The sequence below is a fragment of the Choloepus didactylus genome, chromosome 17 (genome assembly GCF_015220235.1).
Source record: "Choloepus didactylus isolate mChoDid1 chromosome 17, mChoDid1.pri, whole genome shotgun sequence".
Taxonomy (NCBI): Eukaryota; Metazoa; Chordata; class Mammalia; order Pilosa; family Megalonychidae; genus Choloepus; species Choloepus didactylus.
The window spans coordinates 36217040-36236721 of NC_051323.1; the positions used below are offsets into that span (position 1 = coordinate 36217040).

Below are 19682 nucleotides of genomic sequence, written 5' to 3' on the forward strand. Positions count from 1 at the left end.
CTCTCCCTCAGGATGTTCCTCTCTAGGCTGAAGTTCCTCAAAAATATCACTCTTAGTTGCTCTTGGGGTGTTTGTCCTCTCTTAGCTCCTCCAGAGGAAGAGTCTACTTTCAATGGCCATCTTCAAACTGTCTGTCATCTGCACCTACTCTCTCAGCTCCAGTGCATTCTTCAAAGTGTCCCTCTTGGCTGTAGCAAGCTCGTTCCTTCTGTCTGAGCTTATATAGTGCTCCAGGAAACTAATAAAGGCCCATGCTGAATGGGCGGGGCCACATCTCCACGGAAATTATCCAATCAGAGTTATCACCCAGAGTTGGGTGGCGTACATTTCCATGGAAACAACCTAATCCAAACATTCCAACTTAATCCCCACTAATATGTCTGCCCCCACAAGATTGCATCAAAGAACATTGCTTTTTCTTGGGGAGATAATATATACAAACTGGTACACCCAGCTATTCCACATCTAGGTATATATTCAGAGGAACTGTAAGTTAAGACATGAATGGACATTTGTAAACCGACGTTTACTGTGGCATAATTCATGGTAGCCAAGAGACGGAAACAGTCCAAATGTCCATCAATGGATGAGTGGATAAACAAACTGTGGAACATACACACGATGGAATTTTAGGCAGCTGTAAGACAGAACAAAGACATGGAACACATAAAAACATGGATGAACATGAGGATATTATGTTGAGCAAAGTTAGCCAGAAACAAAAGGACAAATCTGTATGGTCTCACTAATATTAACTAACATTAATGAGCAAACCTTGAGAGTTAAAAGCTGAGAACACAGGCTATCAGGAGATAGAAAGAGGGTAGAGATCAGGCATTTGATGCTGAAGGACTACAGAATGTTCAGCAGGATTGACTGTATAGATCCAGAAATAGATAGCATAATACTATGTGATGGTAGCACAATATTGTAAGTACACCGAACAAAGATGTCTGTGAGTAAAGCTGAAAGAGGCGGGCTAGGGGCATATATGACACCTGAGGTAAAAATAGAAGATAGTGAGCTAAGATGGAGGCCTAGAGAAGAATGGAAGACAGTTCGTCCCCCTGGAACAATTCATCAATGACAGAAAACTTAGTAAATAACCTGGAATAACTGTGGGGAGACAAACGTGACTGTCTACTCATCACACACCAACCTGAACTGGGAGGAATGCCTGAGATCGCATCATAAAATCTGCAAGTAAAAACTATGGACCCACGCCGAGAGCCCCTCCCTCACAGAAGCCTCGCAGTGCTAGAGAGCAGAACTCTCTGAACAAGCAAGTGTACCTCAGCCCAGCTCCAGCTGGGGTTTTAATATTAACCACTCAATACAGACTGCGAATCCCCAACAAGCAGACAAAGGCTTTTGGTGACGACTGACCTTGGGAGAGTCAGGGGACATATCTGTCTCAGGACGGAGAGCCCAAAGGATCGGGTGCTATCTCTGGCCAATGGGTGAATCTGGGAGCTTTCTGTCCCTTTCTCTCTCCATCAACCTGGGCAGCTCAGTGGAGAAAGCCTCAGCTGTTTTCAACTTGCAGTGCTTTGCAGTAAAGAAAGCCTCAGCCATTTTAAACTTCCAGCACTCTAACCCAGACAACGGTGGAGACAGCAGAGTCAGAGAAACAAAGAATCTACTTATATGCAAATGATCTGTCTCTAGGGGGCACAGCTTCCCAAGAGGAAAGAGGAAGGGCCCAGCTCTACTACCCGTCTTACATTCAGAACCAGACCCCAGAGCCTGGTGGAGGAGAGCCGTGGGCCACACCCCCTTACACCAGCCCCTGACAGGCTGACAGGCACCACCTGCTGGGCAGAAAAGCACAAGGTATGTGAATCCTGTAAGACACACCATCAGGGAAACCAGATACTGAGTATTTCCTCATTCTGTGACCTGAGCTTGTTTTCATCTGGGAAAACCTGATTGCGGTGGCCTAGGAGGTCAGATGCCTAGACAACAGAAAACTACAACCTACACTAAGAAAAACAAAGTTATGGCCCAGTCAAAGGAATAAACTTACACTTCAACTGAGATACAGGAATTTAAACAACTAATTCTAAATCAATTTAAAAAGTTTAGAGAAGATATGGCAAAAGAGATAAAGGCTATAAAGAAAACACTGGGCATACATAAGGCAGAAATCGAAAGTCCAAAAAACAACCAGCAGAATCTATGGAAATGAAAAGCACAACACAAGAGACAAAAGACACAATGGAAACACACAACAGCAGATCTCAAGAGGCAGAAGAAAACACTCAGGAACTGGAGAACAAAACACCTGAAAGCCTACACGCAAAGGAGCAGATGGAGAAAAGAATGGAAAAAATATGAGCAACGTCTCCAGGAAGTTAAGGACAAAATGAAATACAAGAATGTATGTATCATTGGTGTCCCAGAAGGAGAAGAGAAGGGAAAAGGGGCAGAAGCAATAATAGAGGAAATAATCAATGAAAACTTCCCATCTCTTATGAAAGACATAAAATTACAGATCCAAGAAGCACAGTGTACTCCAAACAGAATATATCTGAATAGGCCTATGCCAAGACACTTAATAATCAGATTATCAAATGTCAAAGACAAAGAGAGAATCCTGAAAGCAGCAAGAGAAAAGCGACCCATCACATACAAAGGAAGCTTAAGACTATGTGTGGATCTCTCAGCAGAAACCATGGAGGCAAGAAGGAAGTGGTATGATATATTTAAAGTACTGAAACCACCAACCAAGAATTCTATATCCAGCAAAACCATCCTACAAATATGAGGGAGAGCTCAAAATATTTTCCGACAAACAGACAATGAGAGACTTTGTGAACAAGACACCCGCCCTACAGGAAATAATAAAGGGAGCACTATAGAGCGATAGGAGAAGACAGGAGTGAGACATTTGGAACACAATTTTGGGAGATGGTAGCACAGCAATGTAAGTACACTGAACCAAGATAGCTATGAATATGGTTCAGAGAGGAGAGTTGGGAGTATGTGGGACACCAGAAGAAAGGAGGAAAGATAAAGACTGGGACTGTGTAACTCAGTGAAGCCTAGAGTGTTCAACAATTGTGATAAAATGTACAAATATGTTCTTTCACAAGGGAGAACAAGTGACTGTCAACCTTGCAAGGTGTTAAAAATTGGGAGGCATTGGGGGAAGGATGCAATCAACATAAACTAGAGACTACAATTAACAGAATCATTGTATTATGTCCCCTTTAATGTAACAAAGGCAATATACCAAGGTAAATGCAGATAAGAGGGGGGAATAGGGGAAGGGTGTGAGACACTAGACATTGGTGGTGTTGTCTGACTCTTTATTCTACTTTGATTTAAAGTTATCTTTCCTTTTGCTGCTTCCTAGCTGTCATGTTTGGTTTTTTTTCCCTCTTTCTTTTTTCTTTTTCTTTTGTCTCTCTACCTTCTTTGACTCTTCCTCCTGCTTTGTGGAGGAAATGTGCATGCCCTTATATAGATAGTGGTGAAGGTGGTGAACACATAACTATGTGACTATAAAGGGAACCATTGATTGTTTACTTAGGATGGAATGTATGTCATGTGAACAAAACCATCTAGGAAAAAAAAATGCATTGATGAGAAAAACTTGAGGGCAATATACTGAGTGCGATAAACCAGATACATAAGACAAATATTGCACGGTCTCACTGATAGGAACTATAATTATATATGTAAACTCATAGACATGAAATATAAGCTACCAAGATATAGAACGAGGCTAAAGAATGGGGAGTAGTTGCTTATTATGAGCAGAATGTTCAACTAGGACAAACTTCAACATTGGGAAATGAACAGAGGGGATGGTAGCACGTTGTGAGAATAACTAACTGTGCTGAATGGTGCGTGAATGAAGTGGAAAGGGGAAGCTCAGAGTCATATATGACATCAGAAGGAAAGTTGGAGGTCAAAAGATAGGAATGTATAAAACTGAATCCTATGGTGGGCAATGTCCGTGATTAACTGTACAAATATTAGAAATCTCTTCCATGAACCAGAACAAATGTATGACAATACAACGAGAAGTAATAATAGAGGGACATATACGGAAAAAATATATACCTATTGCAAACTATATACTACAGTCAGTAGTATTTCAATGTTCTTCCATAAACAGTAACAAATGTAGTAGACCAATACTTCGAGTCAACAATGGAGGGGGTTGGTTAGGGAAATGGGAGAATTTGAGTTCCCTTTTTTGTTTGTTTGTTTCTTTGTCTTTATTTCTTGTCTGGAGTAATGAGAAGGTTCTAAAAATTGAACAAAGATTGATTGTGGTGATGGATGCACAGCTGTATGGGGGTGCCAAGGGCAGCTGATTGTACACTTTGGATCTCTGAATAATTGTATGGTGTGTGAACAATAAAATTTTTTAAAAAAAGATAGAAGATAAAGACTGGGACTGTTTAACTTAGCAAAAACTGGAGTGGTCAATGATTGTGACTAAATGTACAAATATAAAAGTGTTCTTGCATGTGGGAGAACAAATGAATATCAACCATGTAGAGTGTTGAAAAGGGGAAGGTATGGGGGAAAAATATAATCAAAGCAAACTGAAGTCTATAGTCAACAGTAACATTGTAATATGCTTCCATTAAATGTAACAAAGGCAATATTCCAAAGCTAAATGTGTATGAGAGGGGGATATAACGGAGGGATAGGGGATACTTGGTAGTGATGTTATTGTCTGACCTTTCCATTGTATTGTATGATACTGTATTTTTCTTTTTATTATCTTTTTTATTATTCGTTAAAAAAAACAAAAAAAAATTTTTTTGTAGTAATCAATATGTTCAAGTGCTGACTGTGGTGATAAATGCACAACTATATGATACCGTGAACAACTGATTGTACACTGTGGATAATTGCATGGTATGTGCATATAGCGTTAAAATTGTAGGAAAAATATAAATAGGGATAAAAGTGCTGGAGAAAACATGGAGAGAGGGATGTATGTATTCACTGTCAGTTAGGAGGCAGAATAGTGCAGCCTTTCTGGAGGGCAGTGTGGTGGTACCACAAGAAGCTAAGTATGTGGGTGCCATAAGATCCTGCAACCTCATTAGGGGGCATATATTTGGAAGATCTGAGAGCAGGGACATGAATGCACATTTGCACACTGGTATTTATGAAGGCAGTGTGCATGATTTGCAATGGGTGGAGGTGGCCTAAGGGTATATCAACTGAGGAAGAGAATGGTGAACCGTGGTGTGGGCATACAATAGAATATTGAGTATCAACGAGGAAGAGGGAAGCTGTGAGATACACAACACAACAAGACGAATGGATACTGCAGACAGCATTTTGAGTGAACTATGCCAGAAACAAAGACAAACACTGTAATGACTCAACAATATGGACTATCTACAATGTGTAAACTCATAATTGAATGTTAGAGCACAGTTTATCAGAAGAATACTTATTGTAATGGTCCCTAGATTGTAAGCTCTTATAGCAGTCACATCTATTCCTGAATTGTAACGGCTATCTCCAGATTCAGATGCTGATTCCTTTGTGTATAATCTGATCAATCCCTGGAACTTTGGGTATCTGTGGGACATGTGAAACTCAGAGCTAGAGCTCGGCAGATATGAATGTCAGTATTAGTGCATACAGCAACTTCTAAAAATAAAAAAACTGATAAAGAGCCCAGACTTCAATTAGAGATATGAATGAAGCAGATCTAGTTAAGACTAGGGCAAATCTGGCCAGAGGGTAAAGATCGCAACTGACTGTATTTTGAAACTTCAACTTCCATGTGAGAGCAAGGGAGGAGATATTTATTTGGTTCAGGATGTGTATTTTCTCAACAATATAACTTCTACAGTCAGTTTCTTCAAACACCATAATTACATGGAAGTCTGAATAGGAAGTGAGATCTGGTAGGTTTGCATAGGTTAGTGTGAAATAGTAACACATCCCAAAATAATTTGGGCAGAAAATAAAAATATATATTCAGGGGCCCCCTGAGGAGCTCAGGGAAAATGCGGAGGGGTTGGGCTTCCTTACCTGGATTGTTGTTGATGTTCTCACAATCATTGAGGACTGGCAGTTTGGTGTGCCAAGCCCTCTATCTCTGGACTTGCCCTTAGGAAGCTCGTTACTGCAAAGGAGAGGCTAAACCTGCTTATAATTGTGCCTAAGAGTCTCCCCCTGAGTACCTCTTTTTTGCTCAAATGTGGCCCTCTCTCTCTAGCTAAGCCAACTTGGCAGGTAAATTCACTGCCCTCCACCCTACGTGGGACCTGACTCCCAGGGGTGTAAATCTCCCTGACAATGCAGGCTATGATTCCCAGGGATGAATCTGGACCCAGCATTATGGGATTGAGAACATCTTCTAGACCAAAAGGGGGGTGCAAAATGAAATGAAATAGTTTCACTGGCTGAGAGATTTCAAATGTAGTCGAGAGGTCACTCTGGTGGACATTCTTACGCACTATATAGACAACCCTTTTTAGGTTTTAATGTATTGGAATAGCTAGAAGAAAATACCTGAAACTATCAAACTCCAACCCAGTAGCCTTGACTCTCGAAGACGATTACATAACAATGTAGCTTACAAGGGGTGACAGTGTGATTGTGAAAACCTTGTGGATCACACCCCCTTTATCCAGTGTACGGATGGATGAGTTGAAAAATGGGAACAAAAATGAAATGAAAAATAGGGTGGGATGGGGGGGATGATTTGGATGTTCTTTTTTACTTTTATATATGATGGTACTATGAACAGTTGTTTGTACACCATGGATGATTGTATGGTATGTGAATATATCTCAGTAAAACTGAATTTAATTTAAAAAAAGGGAATGAAGAACAAATATATTACTAGGACAAAAAAAAGAATTATACACCATGACCAAGTGGGTTCATTCCTTTCATGAAAGGGTGGTTCAACATAAGAAAATCAATTAATTGTAATACAAACACAATTAGAAATCTAAAGGGAAAAATCAAATGATCATCTTGATAGATGCTGAAAAAGCATTTGACAAAATTCAGCATCCATTTTTGATAAAAACACTTCAAAAGGCAGGAATTCAGGGAATCTTCTGCAGTATGATAAAGGGCATACATGAAAAATCCACAGCCAGCATAGAACTCAACAGTGAGAGGCTGAAAGCCTTCCCCCTAAAATCAGAAACTAGACAAGGATGCCCACTGTCTCCTCTATTATTCAACATTGTGCTACAAATTCTAGCCCGAGCATTTCCCCAAGACAAAGAAATAAAAGGTATCCAAATTGGAAAGGAAGACGTTAAACTGTCATTATTTGCAGATGACATTATCTTATATTTAGAAAATCCTGAGAATTCAACAACAAAGCTACTTGAGCTAATAAACAAATTCAGTAGAGTGGTGGGATATAAGATTAATGCACATAAGTCAATAACGTTCCTATATACTTGTAAAGACCTGACTGAAGAGGCAATCAAAAAAAAAAAAAAATTCCATTCACAATAGCAACTAAAAAAATCAAGTACTTAGGGATAAATTTAACCAAGGATGTAAAAGACCCCTACATGGAAAATTACAAAACATTTCTAAAAGAAATAAAAAAGGACCTGAATAGGTGGAAAAATATTTCGTGCTCATCAATAGGAAGACTAAACATCATTAAGATATCAATTCTATCCAAACTGATCTACCGATTCAACTCAATTTCAATCAAAATTCCAACAACTTCCTTTGCAGACTTGGAAAAGTTAGTTATCAAATTTATTTGGAAGGGAAATGGGCCTCAAATTGCTAAAAACATCCTTTAAAAAAAGAACAAAATGGGAAGACTTACACTTCCAGACTTTGAAGTCTGCTATAAAGCCACAGTGGTCAAAACAGCATGGTATTGGCAAAAAGATAGACAAACTGATCAATGCAATCAATTTAAAGTTCAGAATTAGACCCTGAGATTGATGGCCGACTGATTTTCGATAAGGCCCATAAGTCCACAGAACTGGAACAGAACAGTCTCTTCAACAAATGGGGTGAGGAGAATTGTATATCTATAACCAAAAGAATGAAAGAGGACCCCTCCCTTACACCCTATACAAAAAATTAACTCAAAGTGGATCAAATACCTCAATATTCGAGGTATTTGAAGATATTATAGGGAAATATCTTTAGGACCTAGTAATAGGAGGTAGCTTCTAAGACCTTACACCCAAAGTACAGTGAACAAAAGAAGAAATAGATAAATGGAACTCCTCAAAATCAAAAGCTTCTGTGCCTCAAAAAACTTTGTCAAAAAGGTAAAGAGGGAGCCAACTCAATGGGAGAAAATATTTGGAAACAATATATCTGATAAGAGACTGATATCCTGCATATATAAAGAAATCCTACAACTCAACAACTGTAGTACAAACAGCCCAATTATAAAGTGGGCAAAAGATATGAAAAGGTATTTTTCTGAAAGGGAAACACAAATGGCTAAAAAACCCATGAAAAAATGTTCATCTTCACTAGCTATTATGGAAATGCAAATCAAAACCACAATGAGATACCATTTCACATCAACAAGAATGGCTGCCATTAAATAAACAGGAAACAATAAATGTTGGACAGGATGTGGAGAAACTGAAACTCTTGTTCAATGCTGGGGGGAATATAAAGTGGTACCGCTGCTGTGGAAGACAGTTTGGCAGTCTCTCAGAAAACTGGATATTGAATTACCCTATGATCCAGCAATTCCACTTCTCAGTATATACCAGAAGATTTGAAAGCAGTGAGATGAACAGACATTTGTAAACTGATGTTCATGGCAGCACTGATCAAAGTTGTCAGGAGATGGAGACAATCCAAGTGTCCTCCATCAGACGAGTGGATAAACAGAATGTGGTATACACATATGATGGAATACTACACAGCAGTAAAAAGGAACAAGGTCTTGAAACATATGGCAACATGGATGAACCTTGAAGATAATGCTGAATGAAATGTCAGACACAAAAGGAGAGATATTGTATGTTACCATTTTTACGAACTTCCTGAACAATGTAAAATCAATGTCTTATAATGTAGAATATTGGGGACCTAGTGATGGACAGAAGCTAGTGAGGGGGAATGATAATCTAGTATATTCAGATATGTTAATGATGGTGAATTTGAAGGTATGGAAATGGATAGGGGTCATGATTGTTTGTTAATGGGATTATAAGTATCAGAGCTGTATTGAAGGCAAATAGGATTGAAAGGGATTGTTTAAAGACATGTATCCCAAAGATCAACACTACAAATATAGATAAGTGCTTGCAGGATATACTTCTAAGGTATGACACTAGTACAGAGAATTGACAACAGAATGGTTTATGGGAAAAATCTAACTATTGCATACTAGGGACAATTTAATTAATAGGAACACCATACAAGTACCACACAAATACTAGGGACAAATAATTAAGAGCTGAAAAGAGCTATAAGGTGTGTTGGGTCATGAGAATTGTTTAAAATGGAGAGTGATAAGGATTACAAACTAAGTGATGATAATGTGAGATATGGATGGATTCTAGTGGACATAACATATGCTATGTGAACTTAGGACCCTGCCATTTTATAAGTTAAGCCCTTCATCTTGAGGCTTGCTCTGGTTAAATTTATGGTTGTAAAGGGGAGGCTAAGCCTACCTACATTTATGCCTAGAAGTCACCTCCAGACAACCTCTTTTGTTCAAATGTGCACTTTCTCTCTCTAAGCCTAACTTTGCAAATAAATCCATCACCCTCACCCTGATGTGGGACAGGACCCCTCAGAAGAATCTCCCTGGCAATGTGGGACACAGATTCTGGGAATGAGCCTATCCCTGGCATCAAGGGATTGAGAATGCCTTTTTGACAAAAAGGAGGGAAAGAAAGGCAATAAAATAAGATTTCAGTGGCTAAGAGAATTAAAAAAGACTCAAGAGGCTGTCCTGAAGGTTACTCCTGTGCAAGCTTCACCTAGATTTGCCAAATGTCCACAGTATAAGCCCAAGTCAACAGTAGTCCCGAAAATCCTAAAGAATACCCAGATCCCTGAGACTCTATAAAAATTTCACTCACTAAGTTTACGCTTTAGAAACCTAAACTCCTATGCCAACTAAGTCCCAAAACCCAGAGGCAACAGTCTCTTCAAGAACATCAACCAGATGTGTCCCCTTTTCCCATAACGTTGACACCCCTGTTCAACAAGAACAAGTTAGGGTGATCACTGCCTAGACATCCCCGAAGATCAGGAAGTGATTAAACTAGAGGAAAGCGTAGCAACAGGAGAGATGGAATTTAACAAAGGATTATGAATACTGAATCTCGATATAATTTTCTTCTTCTTAGTTGCTAGGGTTTTAGAATAGCTAAAAGGAAACAATTGAAATGGTGGAACTGTAACCCAAAGCATCCCTTGAAATTTGTTCTATAGTTACTTGTTAAATTGTAATTTGAAAGTTATCACCTTTTTTGTATATATGTTATATTTCACAATAAGGAAATAATTGAAACTATAGTAGTATAATTCGTAACAGTTTCGGAAATTTCCTATATAACCACTTATTAAATCATACTTTGAAAGATATTACCTTTTTGCATATGTTATATTTCATAATAAGGAAATAACTCAGACTGTGGAACTGTAACCCACAATATTCTTTGTAATTTGCTCTTTAACTACTTGTTAAATTGCACTTGGAAAGTTATCATTTTTATGGATATATATTATATTCTACAATAAAAAATATGATTAAAAAAAGAGAGACAATAGCAAGCATTGGCAAGGATGTGGAGAAATTGGAACCCTCCTACAATGCTGGTAGAAATCACAATGTGCAGCCATTCTGGAAAACAGTCTGGCAGTTCTTTTAAAAGTTAAACATTAAGATTATCGTTCAACAATTTAACTCCTAGATATATACCCAAGAGAAACAGAGAAATGAAAACATACATCCACACAAAATTTATACATGAATGTTCACAACATTATTCATAATAGCCAGAAAGGGGAAAAAACTCAAATGTCCATCAACTGATAAATGGATAAATAAAATGTGGCATATCCATTTAACAAAATATTATTCAACCACAAAATGAATGAAATACTGATACATACTACAACATGGATGAACCTTGAAAACAACCACCACCTTCAATCCACTGACCCCACCATTTCTCACTATCAACCCTCTTCTGGCTTCACATTCGGAGCTCCTTAGCCAGCCTAGATTCCATGGTCCCATCATTATAATCATTCCCTCTGCAAATATCCACAACTTCATTTCCATTCTTTCCATCTCTCTTCCTTGTCTAGCAAAACCAAATATTTTGATGAACCCTAACTCTCACTTTCTCCATACCTGCACCAACCACTTATATTTCACTAGAAGAAAATTCACCCAGCTGAATAGATGGCTTTCCCGTGAAATTCATGATCACAAACCTCAAAGAAGTATGCAGCAATGCCTGACTATCTGGCAATTCCATCAAATTCCTAGAGTAGGCTCACTTTTCCACCCCAACCCACACCCCCAAATAATTTCTTTCCTAAATTTCACATACCTTCTCCTCACCCCTTGAAACTGAACAAATTTCCTTAATCCTCCTTTAAGCAAATTTCGAACTCTGCATCTGCTACTATCCTCACCTTGCCTCCCATTATGATGAAGGAAAATTCCCCCCCCCCATGTGTAAAACAAGTTATTAAATGAGGGATTTTCCTGTTGTATCAGAATTTTGAGGAAAGCTCCAAAACTGAAGACTATGAGTGATAATTACCCTCACATTCTGTAAAGCAGCTTTTATTCACATCCATTAAAGTCCATTTAGTAGGACTTACTGAAAAGATAGTAGAACCTGTCCAGTATGGGAAGCATGTTCTGCTCTTCTCAAAAAGCCTTACTATGTAAATAATAAATGTTTTCATACCTTCTTGGTGTGTGTGTGTCTTCATCATTCTTCACATCCAATCTAAATTATGGGTGTGGGTCTATTTGTTTCTTCAGTGTGGCCACAGCAGGCACATCCAAGAATACAGACACCGGTGCCTGCTTCCCACATGCAGAATTTTGGGAGGCATCAATTGACTGTAGCCATCTGCAATAGTAAAGCAAGGAATGAGGTCAGGGTTTAAAACCAAGCTATAATTCTACCTGTCTAAGGTTGGGGGGAAGGACATGTAAGTTTGTGGGCCAACAGAACCAAGAAAGTGTCTTGATTGTACCTCACCCAAGAGGGCTAAGAGCCAAGACAAGAGGATCTCAGCAGTAAGAAGCTGTGTAATGGAACAACAAGAACAGAAGCCTGGAAGGTAACAAAAGGCCAGCGAGAGAGTACCCACATTAGGAAACTGTGCAGTTTCGTAGGACCAGCCGTGGTCTCCAAGATAAACTAATGTATCACCTCATGTTGCAGGCAGCTTCTGGATGTCTGCAGTAGCAGAGGACATGAAAAACAGATGTTGTTAGTCAAAAAATAATGCCAGTGGCTCCAGAAATAGAATTTTTTCATCTTTCTTCTACTGCATCCTCCTGTGCCCCAACTTTGAAAGTTCCAGAAAAGCAATGGGGGCAGGAAGAATCTAAAAAAAAAAAGTGAAAGAACAAATTATGCCCTTTTTCCACTGGTCTTGATAATCCTAGCTCCTGCTTAGGATGTAGAAATCTGGAAAAAGTAACACTCCCACCCTTACAACAATAATACCCTTACAACAACAAAACAGGACAATCTGAAAATTCACAACTTTTCTTAAATCTTTCAGTGAACTAAAGTGGCAAGGCAAGCAACTAACTTGAAAACTAAGGAAAGACAGGCACCTCTAAAGAGAGACAAGACTTGACCTCTTTCTTGCTTATTGGGGCAGTCCACAACAGACATTGGTAAGAATAATTCGGTTAATTTTTTTTACTAATTGTTAAAGGCTGAGTGTGGGCTACTAAGAAAGTACAGAAGCCCTCAGCTGCAGACACAAGATGAATTTGAAACAGTGCACTAAGAGATTCTCCTCCATGAATCTCACTGGGGGCTCATAAAAAAAGACTGAGAAGAGCAAGAGTCCTGATAAAGTGTCCTTCATGATGCAAAGACTGGGGAAGGAGGACAGCAGCCACTGTGGGAAAGGCAGAAGTCCCACCTAGATCCTTCTCCCCAAATGACAAAGCCCTACACACTATGGGAGGGCAACTAACACTGTCACCCTTAAGGCACTGGTGAAAACTCACTGCAGCTGGGGAAGGGAACAGAACAAAACCCTCTATACCTGGGGTCGAGGCAGGAATACATGCTGGGCTCAGAATTACAGCTGGAAGATGGACAGGAGCACTGACAATGCTAAGTACAACCACCACCACCACCACCACCATCATCAGGATCCAGGGACACAGTGCCTGTCTAAGACTGAAACTTAATTAAAGAAACAGAGAACAGCATCGCCCCTGATACTCCACTGTGAGGCCAACCAGATTCTAGTAACAAGTAACAGTGGTCTACAGCAGAGAGTAAGGCAAGGCAGAGAGCAGTGTAAAGGGAAGCAGAAAACAGAGGGCATATTCAGATGAATTCTAAAGAGGAGTTAATTAAAGAACTATTTACAGAAGGGAGGGCAGGGTTCTGGGAACCAACAAGTGCTAAGGCACTTAGGGACTAGCATCATGGGAAGCTGTTAAGACCAGAAAAGCAAGGAAAAGAAACAGTGTAATTAGAGCCTAGCGATAGCTAGGGTCAAGTAAGCAGGCCTCCTACCTCCCTGTTCCCTCCCACCTCTGGCATGTAATGGCAGAGAATGAAGTCACTGCTACCCTAGGAAATTATCGTTCCTTAGTTTTAATTTCTCTCTCCTCTTGTCCTCTGATCTCCTGCTGGTGCTTCCCTTGGCTGACCCAACCTAAAGCCAGAGGGCCAGGGTGCTAGGGTATTCGGTCCACAAAGGTCAGTCCCCTGGAGCACAGAGCAGAGCTTAGAATGGATGGGGGTGCGAGTGCAAATGGAAAACATCCAGGACAATACATCCTAGCTTTCCTCCTGAATCAACACAGGCTCCATTTCCATAGGCTAAGCCAACATTCCCTCCTCAAGGCTGAGACCCAGACCAGACCCATTCTCTTCTCTGTATCCTCTCCCTAGGCAACAGCATGCATTTCCATGGCTTATGATGTCATTGGTATGCTGATTACTCTTTGTCTGTAGGCAAAAGGGAAGCATGCCCAGGATTCAGAAACCAAACTGCTCCATCTACCCCTTTCCTCCTGGAACTGCCAAGATACTTTTGGCGACATTGACTTTTTTTAACTCACAGCTGGGAATGAAGGGATGTTACCTGTCCTGTTAAATAAATACCCAATTCAAGGGGCAGGAACACGTCCCCTCCTTGTCTCATGGCTCTTCTCCCATCACCACCTCCTGCATTTGAAACTGGGCATTGTCAGTGGAAGGGCTGCACTGCTTTCAGTCCCATGAGGATCACCATACTCACGGCAAAGAGCTAAAGCCATTTGATCTTCCAAAGGTGAAACCCTTAAAATGGGATGGGGTAGGGAGGGAAGAAGTGACACAAACGGAAAAAAACACTTGTTTGATGGGAGAGTTTCCTCTGAGCCCTAGTTTCTTGACAGCGTGTCTCAGACATTTTAATCGTGCCCTATCGAAGTATCCAAGCCTATTAATAATATCTTAATTCCCATTCCCCTTCTCCGTATCCAATACATCAACCAGTCCTATCAATTCCACCTCTAAATTCCAAATATGTTCATTCTTCATGGCCACCATGGTCCATACCACCACAGTACCGGTCCTAATCTCCACACCTGTCTCTTAACCAGTCTAGAATGGATTGGAGAGAGATAAGGAGGATCATCTTAAAAATGTAGATTGGATCATGTTTTTTCTCCTATTTAAAAACTTTCCATTGTTTTCCCAAACCCGTACAAAGCTCTGCTTTCCTTTCCTACCTCAATTCCTCCACACTCCTGCTTGCTACTCTCCAGTCACACTGGCTTTTCCCTGCCATCACATAAGCCAATCTCTTTCCTGACTCAGAGATAAATCCCCATCTTCTTCCCCATTGACCCTCATGTTTCAGAAGCTGTCTCCTTCTTATCCTTCAGGTCAGCTTAAATGTCACCTGGTCAGGAAGACCCCTTCCCTGGCTATCTTATTTGAATAAGCGCCCCCCCCCCCCATTATTCTCTCTCTCTGCATCTAGTTTGTTTCCTTCTTAACACTAATCACACTAATTCTTCTGTTTGTTTGGTTCTATTTTTGCCAGCCTCTCACACTAGACTGCAAAACCCATAAAGCAGGGCTTATGCTCTGTTTGGCTTGACACCTTTCTATCCCCTGAGCCTAGCAAAATACCTGGTATAAAGTAGGTATTCAATAAATATTACATCTTATTATGTTTTCCATGTGTCAGGGACTGCCTTTAGTTTCTTAAAAATATTATTGTATTTAAAGCCTCATTGCAACACAAAGAGGCAGATATTATAATTGCTCCCATTTTACAAATAAGGAAACTGAGGCATAGGAAAAGTAAGTAATTTGCCGAGAGTCACTTGTTTAGACGATAGAACTGAGATTTAAACCCAGGCAATCTGATGCCCGAGCCAGCACTTTAATCCACCATCCAATACCTCCCCTGACATTCACTTCCATAGGTGAATAAATGGTTAAACAAATGAATAAATAAAGTGGAACGACAGACATAGGTTGTGCTCTTCAGCCTGCCTGAAGAAGTCAGGAAGGATAACATGGAAGCAGAGACCTGAAGACTGAGTAGCAGGGGAGGGAATATATGCTAAGCACAGAGAATCATATGTGCAAAGGCACTGAGACAGGAGAGAGACTGACATATTGCAAGAGAACAAGTAGTTTCATTTTCTTGGAATAAAAAAAAAAATGAAGGGAAGCAGGGAGGGAAGGAAATAAAGCAGTAAGAAGAGGCTGATCACAAAGAAAAGGCAAATCAGCTTAGATATTTTCCTGTAGATCAAAGACTTAGGAAACCTCTCAAAAAATTTAATCAGGATGGAAATAGAATTAGATTTGAGAAGTAGAAAGATCCCTCTGGCAGTTGTTAGAGCAGTGTTTCTCAAAGCTAAGTAAGCTACAAGCCTCTTTCAAGGGAAAAAATTCTCATGGACCTTCAGTGTCTACTGATACTTTTTATAATAATGTTACTTAAATATGTACAAATACATAGCTGGACATAAATTCCTTATTCTTGTAGCTCTTACAAAGTCATAAAACCAATATAATTTATACACTATAAATCAAACTACAAACTAAATTAAAATTTAATTTACAATCGTTTAATACAATGTTTTACTTCAATGAAACTACTACTCAGAGCATGAAGTGGTATTAACGATTTTGATGCAGATTCATTGGAGTTTGAAGAAAAGAGAAAAGGAGATCTGAGAAATATTGCTCCCGTGGGTTTGAATTGGATTCCCTTTAATGTCCTTAAGAATCACAGGTAAAGTATGAAATTCCTTTTAAATTATATATTGGCTGTTGAACTATACATGGCAGAACCATACTTTCAAAATGTTATTTCTCTTAGACTGAACCTCATAGATCAAAGCTTCAGTAGTTACAGCCACAAGGATTTAAACTTTATATTTTTGTTCCTATGCTAATCTAAAAATGCTTAAAAAAACATATTCTGTATCATCTGTATGACTACTTCATAACAAAGCTCTGCCACAACATTTCAGTGCCCACATTTTTGTCTTTGTGTTTATGATCCAATTAGTACTATTTCAATTATTTGGACTGATGTGAGAAAACAGAGGGTGCTTAATACATAGCTGCATTCCAACATTCACAGCTGGATGAAAGCTAACTGATTCATGGGGTTCTGAAGGAAAGAAGGTTGTCCATTATTTCAAAGGATACTAGAGGGAGAATTAAGAAAAGGCTGGATCAAAGCCAAATCTATCTTTTACTGAGAGGTGACAACGTGCCAGGTACTGTGATAAACATCTTATATTTTCTGTCATGTTTAATCCTTACAAAAACCCAGTGAGGTTGGTATTATGACCCGTTTTTATAGATTAGGAAACTGAGGCTCAGAGAGATAGATACATGCCAGCCAGAACTGAAACTGGCCAAGTCTGTGCTATTAACTACTAGGCTATATTGCCTGAACAAAAATGATTATATAGTATTTACGTGCATTACCAAAAGGTGATTTAGCATCTATCTTAGTTCCCCTAGCTGTGATCATAAATACCATACAACGGGTTGACTTAAACAACAGGCATTTATTGGCTTATGGTTTTAAAGCTAGGAGAAGTTCAAATCAGGACACCAGCAGGGCAATGCTTTCTCCCTGAAGACTGTGGTGCTCTGGAGCTGGCTGCCAGCAATCCTTGGGTTCTTGGTTTTTCTGTCACATGACAATGTCCTCTCCTTTCTCTTCCAGTTCTGCTGACTTCCAGCTTCTTGTTCTTCCATGTAGCTCTCTCTCTGTGGTCTTCTCTATAAGGCCTCCAGTAATAGGATTAAGACCCATGGCAATTCAATTGACCACACCCTCACTAAAAATGACATTTTCAAAAGGTCCTATTTCTAACGGGTTCACACCCTCAGGAAAAGATTAAGATTAAGAACATGTTCTTCTGGGGTCCATAATTCAACATAATTCTTATTCTATAAATTCAAAGTAATGTTGAATTGTGGCAAGTAGATTCTTACTTGTAGATTTGTCTTTATGATAGGGGTCAATGGATTGGTCTTGAAAACATGGTGGAAACTCAAGGTAATGACAAAGATAGAAGATGCAAAAACTACTTTAATACTGAATACCCATGAACAGTTGTGGTGGCAATCTCTTCTGTTAGCCTGTGTATAATAATCACTCTTTCGCAAATATGCCATGGAAATCCCAAATTAGCTGTAATAGCTTATGAAAGCAAGGTGTTGGGGGAGCTGTTTTGCCACCAGAGCATTTGTGTTGGTTTGGAGCTCTTAACACTATGTTTCAGTGTACACTGGGTTTTTGTTATCGCCATTTGATTTGGTGGGGGTAGAGGAGAGAGTTACTTCATTTGGTGATGACCTTAAAAAGGAAATCTGACTCTCAAAATAGAAAAATGATCATGGGTCATTCCAGGTGATCCAAAAGAATTTCTAACAGACTGGTTTAAGAGAGCTGGGAGAAATTAACCCACTTCCTAAAAATTTATCAAATTAAAATTCCAAAAACATTTGTTTTTCATTTTATGAGATTTATTTTAAATAATATCTGGCATTTTGGTTTAGAAAATATTAGTGTTTGACCAAAAGGGACAGAAAAATTAATTGCTGAGTATTAGCAATGTAAATGAAGACGAACCAGAGATGAAGCTAAAGATCTCTAAAATTACAATATAGCCATAAGAAATGAAACTAATTTATTAGAAATCAACTACAGGAATACCTCATTTTATTGGGCTATCGTTTATTGCACTTCGCAGATACTGCGCTCTTTAGAGATTGAAAGTTTGTGGCAACCCTTCTAGAACAAGTCTATTGGCCCCATTTTTCCAACAGCATGTGCTCACTTTGTTTTTCTGTGTCACATTTTGGTAATTCTTTCAATATTTCAAACTTTTTCATTATTATTATATATGCTACAGTGATCGGTGCTCAGTGATTTTTGATGCTACTATTGTAAATGTTTGGGGCGCCACTTAACAGGGCCCACGTAAGCAGTGAACTTAATCCATAAATATGTGTGTGTTCTGACTGCTCAAAAGACGGGCCATTTCCCTTCTCTCTGCTTCTCCCCTGCCTCCCTATCTTCTGAAACAGAGTACTGAAATTAGGCCAATTGATAAGCCTACAATGGCCTCTAAGTGCTTATGTGAAAGGAAGAGTCAATTGAGGTAAACTTCATTGTTCCTATTTTAAGAAATTGCCAGGGGCATCCCAACCTTCAAGAACCATTACCCTGAGCAGTCAGTAGCCATCAACATTAAGGTAAGACCCTCCACCAGCATAGCAGTTATGCCTCGCTGAAGGCCCAGATGATACTGAGCATTTTTTTGGCAATAAAGTATTTTAAATTAAGTTGTGTACCTTGCTTTTTAGACATAATAGTACTGCACACTTAACAGACTACAGTATAGTGTAAAACATAGCTTTTATATGGACTAGAAAACTAAAAAAATCATGTGACTCGCTTTATTGCAATATTCCCTTTACTGAGGTGGTCTAGAACTGAACCCACAGTATCTCTGAGGTATACCTCTAACACAAACCTTTGCATCACCATAGTCGTGCTGTAAAATTTATGGTATAAAAACCAGGGCAGAAGTGAGGAAAGACTATCTTTTTCCATAACTCACCACACAAATTGTCCTAATTCTTAACTCACAGAAGCCAAAAAGTAAAAATGTGTTCAATGACTTCTATTATTACTATATTTGTTTTACTTACTAAACACATATTATTCTCGGACTTTCTTTCAAACACTTACCTTATTCTAGGATTTTCTTTTACAGTACAATAGTAAGAAAGCACTATTTTTCTAGTCTTTCACTGGAGTATACTTAAAGGGAAAAAGAAAAGATAGGTTACGTCACAATCGCGCTGAGAGGTTTGACCCTCTCTAGTTCTCGTAGAAAGACGCCAAGGTATCCGTTTCCCCCCACCCGGTACTCCCAGCACCGCGGAAATGAAACTGGACCAGGCTCCGCCCTGTGGCCTGCAGGGTGAGCCAATCAACGCGTAGCCCGG

General features: G+C 39.3%; 1 long non-coding RNA gene across 1 annotated transcript; it reads right to left on the reverse strand.

The window, feature by feature from the left end:
- Positions 1-11680: 11680 nt before the first annotated feature.
- Positions 11681-19466, reverse strand: LOC119512327. The gene is made up of 3 exons (XR_005212363.1): positions 19423-19466; positions 12366-12543; positions 11681-12059 (listed from the first exon to the last, which is right to left on the reverse strand). It is a non-coding gene; the product is annotated as an uncharacterized LOC119512327 (long non-coding RNA).
- Between the last annotated feature and the right edge of the window lie 216 nt (positions 19467-19682).